The sequence below is a fragment of the Jaculus jaculus genome, chromosome 2, assembly GCF_020740685.1.
Source record: "Jaculus jaculus isolate mJacJac1 chromosome 2, mJacJac1.mat.Y.cur, whole genome shotgun sequence".
In the NCBI taxonomy this organism is placed as follows: Eukaryota; Metazoa; Chordata; class Mammalia; order Rodentia; family Dipodidae; genus Jaculus; species Jaculus jaculus.
In genome coordinates, this window is record NC_059103.1 from 116,636,863 (window position 1) to 116,645,124 (window position 8,262).

Consider the following 8,262-nt stretch of genomic DNA (forward strand, 5'->3'; position numbering starts at 1 on the left):
TTCTGTCCTAACTTTTGTTGAAAAAATATTTTATTCATTTATTTGAGTGAGAGAGGGAGAGAGATGAAGAGACCGATAGAGAATGGGTGCATCAGGGCCTCTAGCCACTGCAAACGAACTCCAGATGCATGCACCACCTTGTGCATCTGGCTTACATGAGTCCTGGGGAATCAAACTTAGGTCCTTAGGCTTCACAGGCAAGTGCCTTAAACACTAAGCCATCTCTTAACTTCCTAAATGCTGTCATTACAGGGGTAAATCACCATGCCCAGTTTCTGTACGGTGCTGTTAGGGAAAATATGTTGGGATAGCTATGCCTAAGCTTTATCAATTTTGAGTCTGGGTAAGACATAAATTTTTATGTTAATAAAAATTTCTATGGCACATAAAATCAGTTGCTATCAAAATTAAGCTAAAACATTGGTTGTCAAATGGTCTTATGGTCACTTATGTGTATAATCATCAAATCATCTGAAAATAATGATACTTTAGCTTTATCCTTTCTGATCTGTAACCCTTTTATTTCCTTACCTTAATGCTCTATTTAGGACTTCAAGTACTATATTGAATAGCAATGGAAAGTGGAAATCCTTGTTTGTTTTTTTTTTTTTGGTTTTTCGAGGTAGGGTCTCACTCTGGTCCAGGCTGACCTGGAATTAACTCTGTTATCTCAGGGTGGCCTTGAACTCATGACAATCCTCCTACCTCTGCCTCCCAAGTGCTGGGATTAAAGGCGTGCGCCACCACGCCCGGCTTCTCCTTGTTTTATTTTTGATCTTAATGAGAATGATTTAAGTTTTTCTCTATTTAGCATGATGTTGGCTATAGAGTTGTCATGTATCCTTTATTATGATGAGGTATGTTTCTTTTTATTTATTTATTTATTTTTTAAATTATTTATTTATTTGAGAGTGACAGACACAGAGAGAAAGACAGATAGAGGGAGAGAGAGAGAATGGGCGCGCTAGGGCTTCCAGCCTCTGCAAATGAACTCCAGACGCGTGTGCCCCCTTGTGCATCTGGCTAACGTGGGACCTGGGGAACCGAGCCTCGAACTGGGGTCCTTAGGCTTCACAGGCAAGCGCTTAACCGCTAAGCCATCTCTCCAGCCCCAAGGTATGTTTCTTGTATCCATAGTTTCTCCAGAACTCATCATTTTTGAATATTTTTGCTTCCATGTCTTCTCCAATCACTTAGAAAAAAAACTAATCAGGATCACAACCTTTTACTCCACATATTTTTAGGTTGAAATCTAAAAATTTGTATGTGAATGTGATGTGACATATAATTTTTTTAAAATCACAAATTTAAATAGTTGTGAAGGATGCATTACTGGTATACTTTTATTATCATCTGACAATAAAATTACTTATTTTAGATTAGAATATGTATTTAGAGTGAGAAGCAAGCTGGAAACTATCAATGTATAGGGTGAAGAAGTTTGTGGGTTTTTAAAATTAGTTATGTATACAGTGTGTATACAGTCATGTTGGTACCATCGTTAGCCTTCTCCCTGTTCTCCCCCCTCCACAGGGACCTACCTTGTTGGGGAATATGGGTTGTGCATTGTGGGGTTAGCCATCAGTTATGGGTAAGAGGCAATGTCTTTGTGCATAATGACCCAATGTGTGGCTCTAACAATCTTTCTGCCCCTCCTTCCCCAAATTTCCCTGAGCTGTGTTGGGTTTGTTTTAGGTCTACTCCAGTGATAAGGTCTTGGAAGCCTCGGTGTTTCTGGATATCTGGTTTGGTAGGAGTCGAGTGTTCTCTGTGTCTATATCCTTCACCCTTGTGCTGGTACCAGGTTCATCAAGAAAGCAGCACTCTTGCTCATTTCCACAATTCCTCTTGGTTTCAGGTTGGGCCCTGTTGAGGTGTGATGGGCTGATTCTCTCCTCAGGTTTTGTGTCCATCTAAAAAAGAGAAGCAAATTTTCCAATGGATAGTCAAGTCAGCACCAGATAAATGGGATAACCATTACTATTTCAGAGATAATTTAATAAGTGTGGGCTCTCTTGTAGCCCATGATTGGTGGGAGCTTGATAATGTAGAATGGACTTTTTTTTGGATATGGTTCTGACTTGTTTCCCAGCTCCAGCTATGGGTTCCATTTCACTGAGCAGATCATTTAGCCAAATCAAGAGCAATTGGTTACCTACCATGGCTGTGTGCCACTATTGCACTTGTGTGAGCATCATGTCGGGTTGTTTGCTGCTGAGTAGCTTAGACCACAAGCTGCCTGGACAGATGCCGGTCATTTTCCCCCAGTCACTCATGTAGCACATTCTGGCACTAGATGAGCTAACTTTCTGGGAACTAATCTCTTTCAGATTCCAGCCAGGTCTCTCCATGTTCTGTACCAACAGCATATGGTGACTTCAGCAGTAGGATCTTACAACTAACCTTTGGTGGGTCATCAAGTGCTCTGACAGAAATCTGTCTTCTTTTTGGAAACCTTGTAGGTCTCTTTGATCAACAGGTCATTATGGATGTTAGCCACATGCTGGTACTAGGAGTTACAGGCCAGTGCCAAGGAAAAGAAGGAAGAAAAAGATAGGTAATATAAAAGAGCGAGAGAAGTTTGTGTTTTTATCGTTCTTATCAGTGAGAAATTGGTGAGGTCTTGTTCTCTCCAAGTTTGTGATCTGTCATGGGGGAAAACCAACCACTCTAATTGGATTGGAAGCCCTCTCCACAGGAGGGAATACATGCCTGGTACTGAAAACCTAGTCAAAAGCCTATGGCAGGGGAGGTCATGAACCCTAGGGGTGTAATCCCTGCTGTTGTCTGGCTAAATGCATATATATATTATGGTCACCAAAGTGCCTTGTAAGCACTCTTTTTAAAACATTTATACCCATACATTAATGCTACTCTCACTTTTGGTTAGAGAAGCTTCTCTTTTCAGATGGTGGTGACCACTGGGATGACTCAAAAGATGCCACAGTGCTGAGATGAAGTGACAGAGGAGTGTTCAGCTATCACACCCTCCAAGGCTCTGGGTCCATTGCAGAAGTGGTGCTACAAAATATAATATAAGAGCCAAAGGAAGGGTAGGGCTGCTTACAATGCCATCTTGCAGTCACAATTTGGCCTTTATATCCATGACCTCACAGTGCCTAGTACTACCTACACAAGACCCTTATAATAGAAGGAAAAGATGATGACATCAAAATAAAAAGATTGATTAGGGATGGAGAGATGGCTTAGCGGTTAAGGCACTTGCCTGCAAAGCCAAAGGACCTTGGTTCGATTCCCCAGGACCCATGTAAGCCAGATGCACAAGGGGGTGCATGTGTCTGGAGTTCGTTTGCAATGGTTGGAGGCCCTGGTGTGCCCATTCTCCCTCTCTCTGTCTCTCTCTCTCTGCCTCTGTCTTTCTTAAATAAATATAGACTAATTGAGAAGGGGTGGGTTATGATGGAGGGTGGATTTGTGAAGGGGAAAGTGGGGAGGGGAGGGAAATATAATGGTTCATTATGTCCATGATTATGGAAGTTGTCAATAAAAAATTTAAAAATAAAAAGGAATCTTTGCAAAACAAGTACATTTTTTTTTTTTTTTTGGCAGGGGTGGGGGAGGTAGGGTTTCATTAGCCTAGGTTAATCTGGAACTCATTCTGTACTCCCAGGCTGGCCTCACTCACAATGATCCTCCTACCTCTGCCTCCAGAGTGCTGAGATCAAAGGTGTGTGCCACCATGCCTGGCAGAGTGCACTTTTTAATATTACATGTTTTATTTGCTTTAAAAAATGTGGGGCTGGGAATGTAGCTCATTTGGTGGAATGCTTGATTAGCGTGCATGAATTGGGTGTGATGGTGCATGTCTGTAATCCAAGTACTTGGGAGGTGGAGGTAAGAGGGTCACAAGTTCAAGGTCATCCTTGGATACATCCTGCGTTTGAGGTGAATTTGAGGTAAAGGAGTGAGGCTGGCTGCTGTCCTCAATTGTCAGACAAATCCTGCCTTGTTTCCCATCCCCACGGGCTCTCTCCAGAACCAGTGATGAAGTCAATCCTATCTTTGGAAGGTCCCTTTTTGTTTTAAATCTGTGCTGTTGTGCATGGGATACATGAGATCATATCTCAGAAAACCAAAAATGTGGATCCCTATCATACAGCAATAACAGATATCTCTGTTTTGTTAAGGATTTTATTAAGTACCTGATGAAAAAGAATCGAGTCCCCATACTCTATTGTTTCAACAGACAATTCTGATAAGACATGATTTGTTACATTAATTGTTTTGTGTTTTATGTTTATTTTGGAGTACCTAAAATGATTTGATCCTAACAGGAAGATTTACTAAAGGATAGGCCCATCCTAGAGATGAGTAAATAGAGGTTAAAAGAAGTTTTTTTTTTTTTTTTTTCTTTTTGGTTTTTCGAGGTAGGGTTTCACTTTAGTCCAGGCTGACCTGGAATTCACTATGTAGTCTCAGGGTGGCCTTGAACTCATGGCGATCTTCCTACCTCTGCCTTCCAAGTGCTGGCATTAAAGGCATGCATCACCACGACTGGCAAAGAAGTTTATTGACTTGCTCAATATTATGGTGATAGGTGATAGTTTAAACTTAAATATGTTTCATCTTAATATTCGTCTCCCTGCTTTGTCATGAACATTACTCAGCAATTGCTTTTATTTGGGTACCATGGTCTTGGGGGACAATTTTGAGAGTAGCTGGCATATACTTCTGTAATTTTTGCTCATTACTGAACAACTTTCTTATATTGGAAGCCATGCAGCATCTGGTACTAAGACTCCACAAATTAGTTGTGGCCTGATGAGGGTGCTCTAATTCAATGCATGGTTTGAGAGTGGATGTTCAATCTGTGTGATGATGGCAGAAATAGCTAAAGTAAATGAGCATGAATGTTTGTATGTTGTACAAAATGGAGCATTTCAGTTTCACCTTTTTCCTTTTTATACACAACTGTGTAAAGGCTAGCATCTTATCTTTCACCTTAGTCTAAATATACCACAGAACGGATTTAGAACAGTAGAATCTTCCAAAGATAGGATTGATTTAGTTCTGATCCTGGAAAGAGGCTGTGGGGACAGGAAAGAAGACTGGATCTGCTCAGTACAGAGGCTGGCAGGGACTATAGCTTATTTATCTATGACTCTTTTCCAGAGCCTACTCTTACCTGTCTATGGACCACATTTATGGGAAGCCCTTGTAGACATCCTCAATCTGAGATTAGCTTCTCTGAACTTTTGTCTAACCTCAAAAGTCATAAACCTTGTATTTATCCTTCTTGATATACTGATGGAAAAGTTATCCTTAGGCTCTGCTTCTATATCCCAGCTGCTTGTTTATAGATGGACAGAGGCAGTGACTCCCTGTCTAGACTCCCTTTGCCCATGCGCTACTGGCATACATGTGCACATTAAGACATTAATTTACTAAGGCCCATTGGGCATTAGATGGCGATGACTGCCACCTCCTGGAGACAGAACAAGTTAACCATGTCCCCACATTTTACTTTCTTCATATACAGAGTGAGGGCTGTGGCACCACCTCCATAAACGTACCATAGGATAGCCATGTAGCATATGGTCTGGCCATTTCCTCTACAATGTTCTTTGATACTTAGATTTTTGCCTTTATATTCTTTGATTTCAACGCTTTAAAAATGTAAAGCTTTGCAAAATATTTTCATTTGATTCCTTAAATGACAAAACTATGTGTTTATTATTACATGATATTTTTAACAAATATGATAAATATTCAGTAATACTGATATAGTTGTTCATAAGCTCCAACTTTAGGCAACAGAGACTTTTTTTGGGAAGAATAATAGCTTGAAATAGGGACAAAAGAAAAATTCCAATAATTAAACTTCAAAGCAAGAACTTAATCATAAAAGCTTAGTGAGAAGAGATATAAAGGCCACACAGTCATTTTTGGATAAAAAGTATCCTGACATGAATGACTGTTCATTGGAGGTCAGGTGACTTTGGGGATCCAGTGCCTTCCTAAGCAGGCTTCCAGGAAAAACATCTACAGGTTAAGGACAGGAGCTGCTTAGATAAAATGATATTAACCTGTCATCTATGCCCAGAAGAGCAGGTAGGAGCTATGTACATAGTGACACCTGAAATGTTAGAATCCAGGTGTTGAAACCTTTTCCCTCTGTGTTTCATTCTGTCATAGTTTGTTTTATTTTTATTTTATTTTATATTTATTATTTATATTTATGAGAGAGAGAGAGAGAGAGAGAGAGAGAGAGAGAGAGAGAGAGAGGGAGGGAGATTGAATGGGTGCTCCAGGGCCTATAGCCACTGTGAACGAACTCCAGACGTATGTGCCACCATGTGCATCTGGCTTATGTTGGTTCTGGGGAATTGAACCTGGGTCCTTAGGCTTTGTAGGCCAGTGCCTTAACTGCTAAACCATGTCTCCAGCTCCTGTAAGTAGGTGCCTGGGCTTTTTCTAGTTGAAAAAAAAATGCATTTGGAGATTTCAAGCACATGCACGCATGCACACACACACATACACACACATTTAGATTAATTAATGCATTTGTGGGAGGGCATGTGTTCCATAGGTCATGTGTGAAAGTGACAGGACAGCCCTGAGGTGTCTATAGTTCACTTCTTTGCCTTCTTTGTAACAGGGTCTCTTGTAGCTGCAAATGGACATCAGACCGCCAGATCCATGGGCTTCAGATTCTCTTGGCTGTGCCTCCCAGGGCCATAGGTGTGTTGGGATCACAGATGAATGTGCCATTTGCATCTGACTTTGTGTGGGTGCTGGGGGGTTGAATCTGGGCCATCAGGTATTGTAAACAAGTGCCTCTAATTGCCAAGCCATCTCTCCAGATTCCTGATATTTTTGTTTGACCTATTTTTGTATGTGTATGTGTATGTGGTCAGCATGCGTGTCTGTGTTGGTGAATGTGCATGTGTGTGGAGGCCGGAAGTTGCTGTTAGATCTCTTCCTCAATAACTTCCAAGAGCTTACCCATTTGGCAAGCCCCAGGGATCCTGTCTCTGTCTTTGCAGTGCTGGAATTATAGACATGCTCTTCCATACCTGGCGTCTACATGGGAGCTGGGGATCTGAACATAGGCTCTTATGCCTATAAGATAAGCACTTTGCAGGCTGAGTCATGTCCCCAGCATCTGGCATAGTTTTTATAGTAGTAGATTCTTAGCTCCTTACCTAGAGTGTTAGCAGTGATGTGATTAACATGATATGAATCTTAGTGCTGAAAATAGAACATTCTCCCAATATGTATAAACCTTCTGGTGAGCTTTTTCTTCATCTCATTTATGTTTTAAACTGATTCTCATGGTCTTTCTCTGTTTTCAGCATCTCAAATGCTACAGAGAAATGACAGAAATAGAACTGGTGTGAAAAGGCTTCCCTGAGAAAAGAGTATTTATTATGTAGGTTCTCTCAACCACTTAAGAAAAGATGCAGCTTGGCATGGTGGCGCACGCCTTTAATCCCAGCTCTCTGGAGGCAGAGGTAGGAGGCTCGCTGTGAGTTCGAGACTACCCTAACTACATAGTGAATTTCAGGTCAGCCTGGGCTAGAGTGAGACCTTATCTCGAAAACCAAAAAACAAACAAACAAACAAACAAAAAGATGCCAAGCAGTATTTCTCTGTGATCCTGGGACATGGACTGGAGATAGTGATGTAAGAGGAAGGATGTGTTCAGCTTAGGAGAATCAAACCTCAGAATTTGGGCAGAGTCCAAGTCTCTTCTGGAGACTAGGACTATTAGGTTAATTAGGCTATTCATTCTATACATAAAATAAATAGAAAATCTCATTTTTTTAAACAAAACGTTCTTTTCGCGCGCGTGCGCGTGCGTGTGTGTGTGTGTGTGTGTGTGTGTGTGTGTGTGTGTGTGTAGCATGTTTGGTGTGGCATATATGTATGGATGCATGTGCCCTGTGCATGCAGTGGCCAAAGCCAGAGGACGTTGAGTGTCTTCGTCTATTGGTTATCTCCATTTTCCTTTGAAACAGAGCTTCTTTTTCTTTTCTTCTTAAAATATTTTATTTATTTATTTGAGAGAGAGAGAAAGACACAGATACAAAGAGAAAATGGGCACTTGAGGGCCTCTAGCCACTGCAAACAAAATCCAGACGCATGTGCCATCTTGTGCATCTGGCTTATGTGGATCCTGGGGAGTCGAACCAAGGTCCTTAGGCTTTGCAGGCAAATGCCTTAACTGCTAAGCCTTTACCCCAGTCCAGAACAGAGTTTCTTACTGAACCCTGGACTATCTTTTTTTTTTCTTCATTT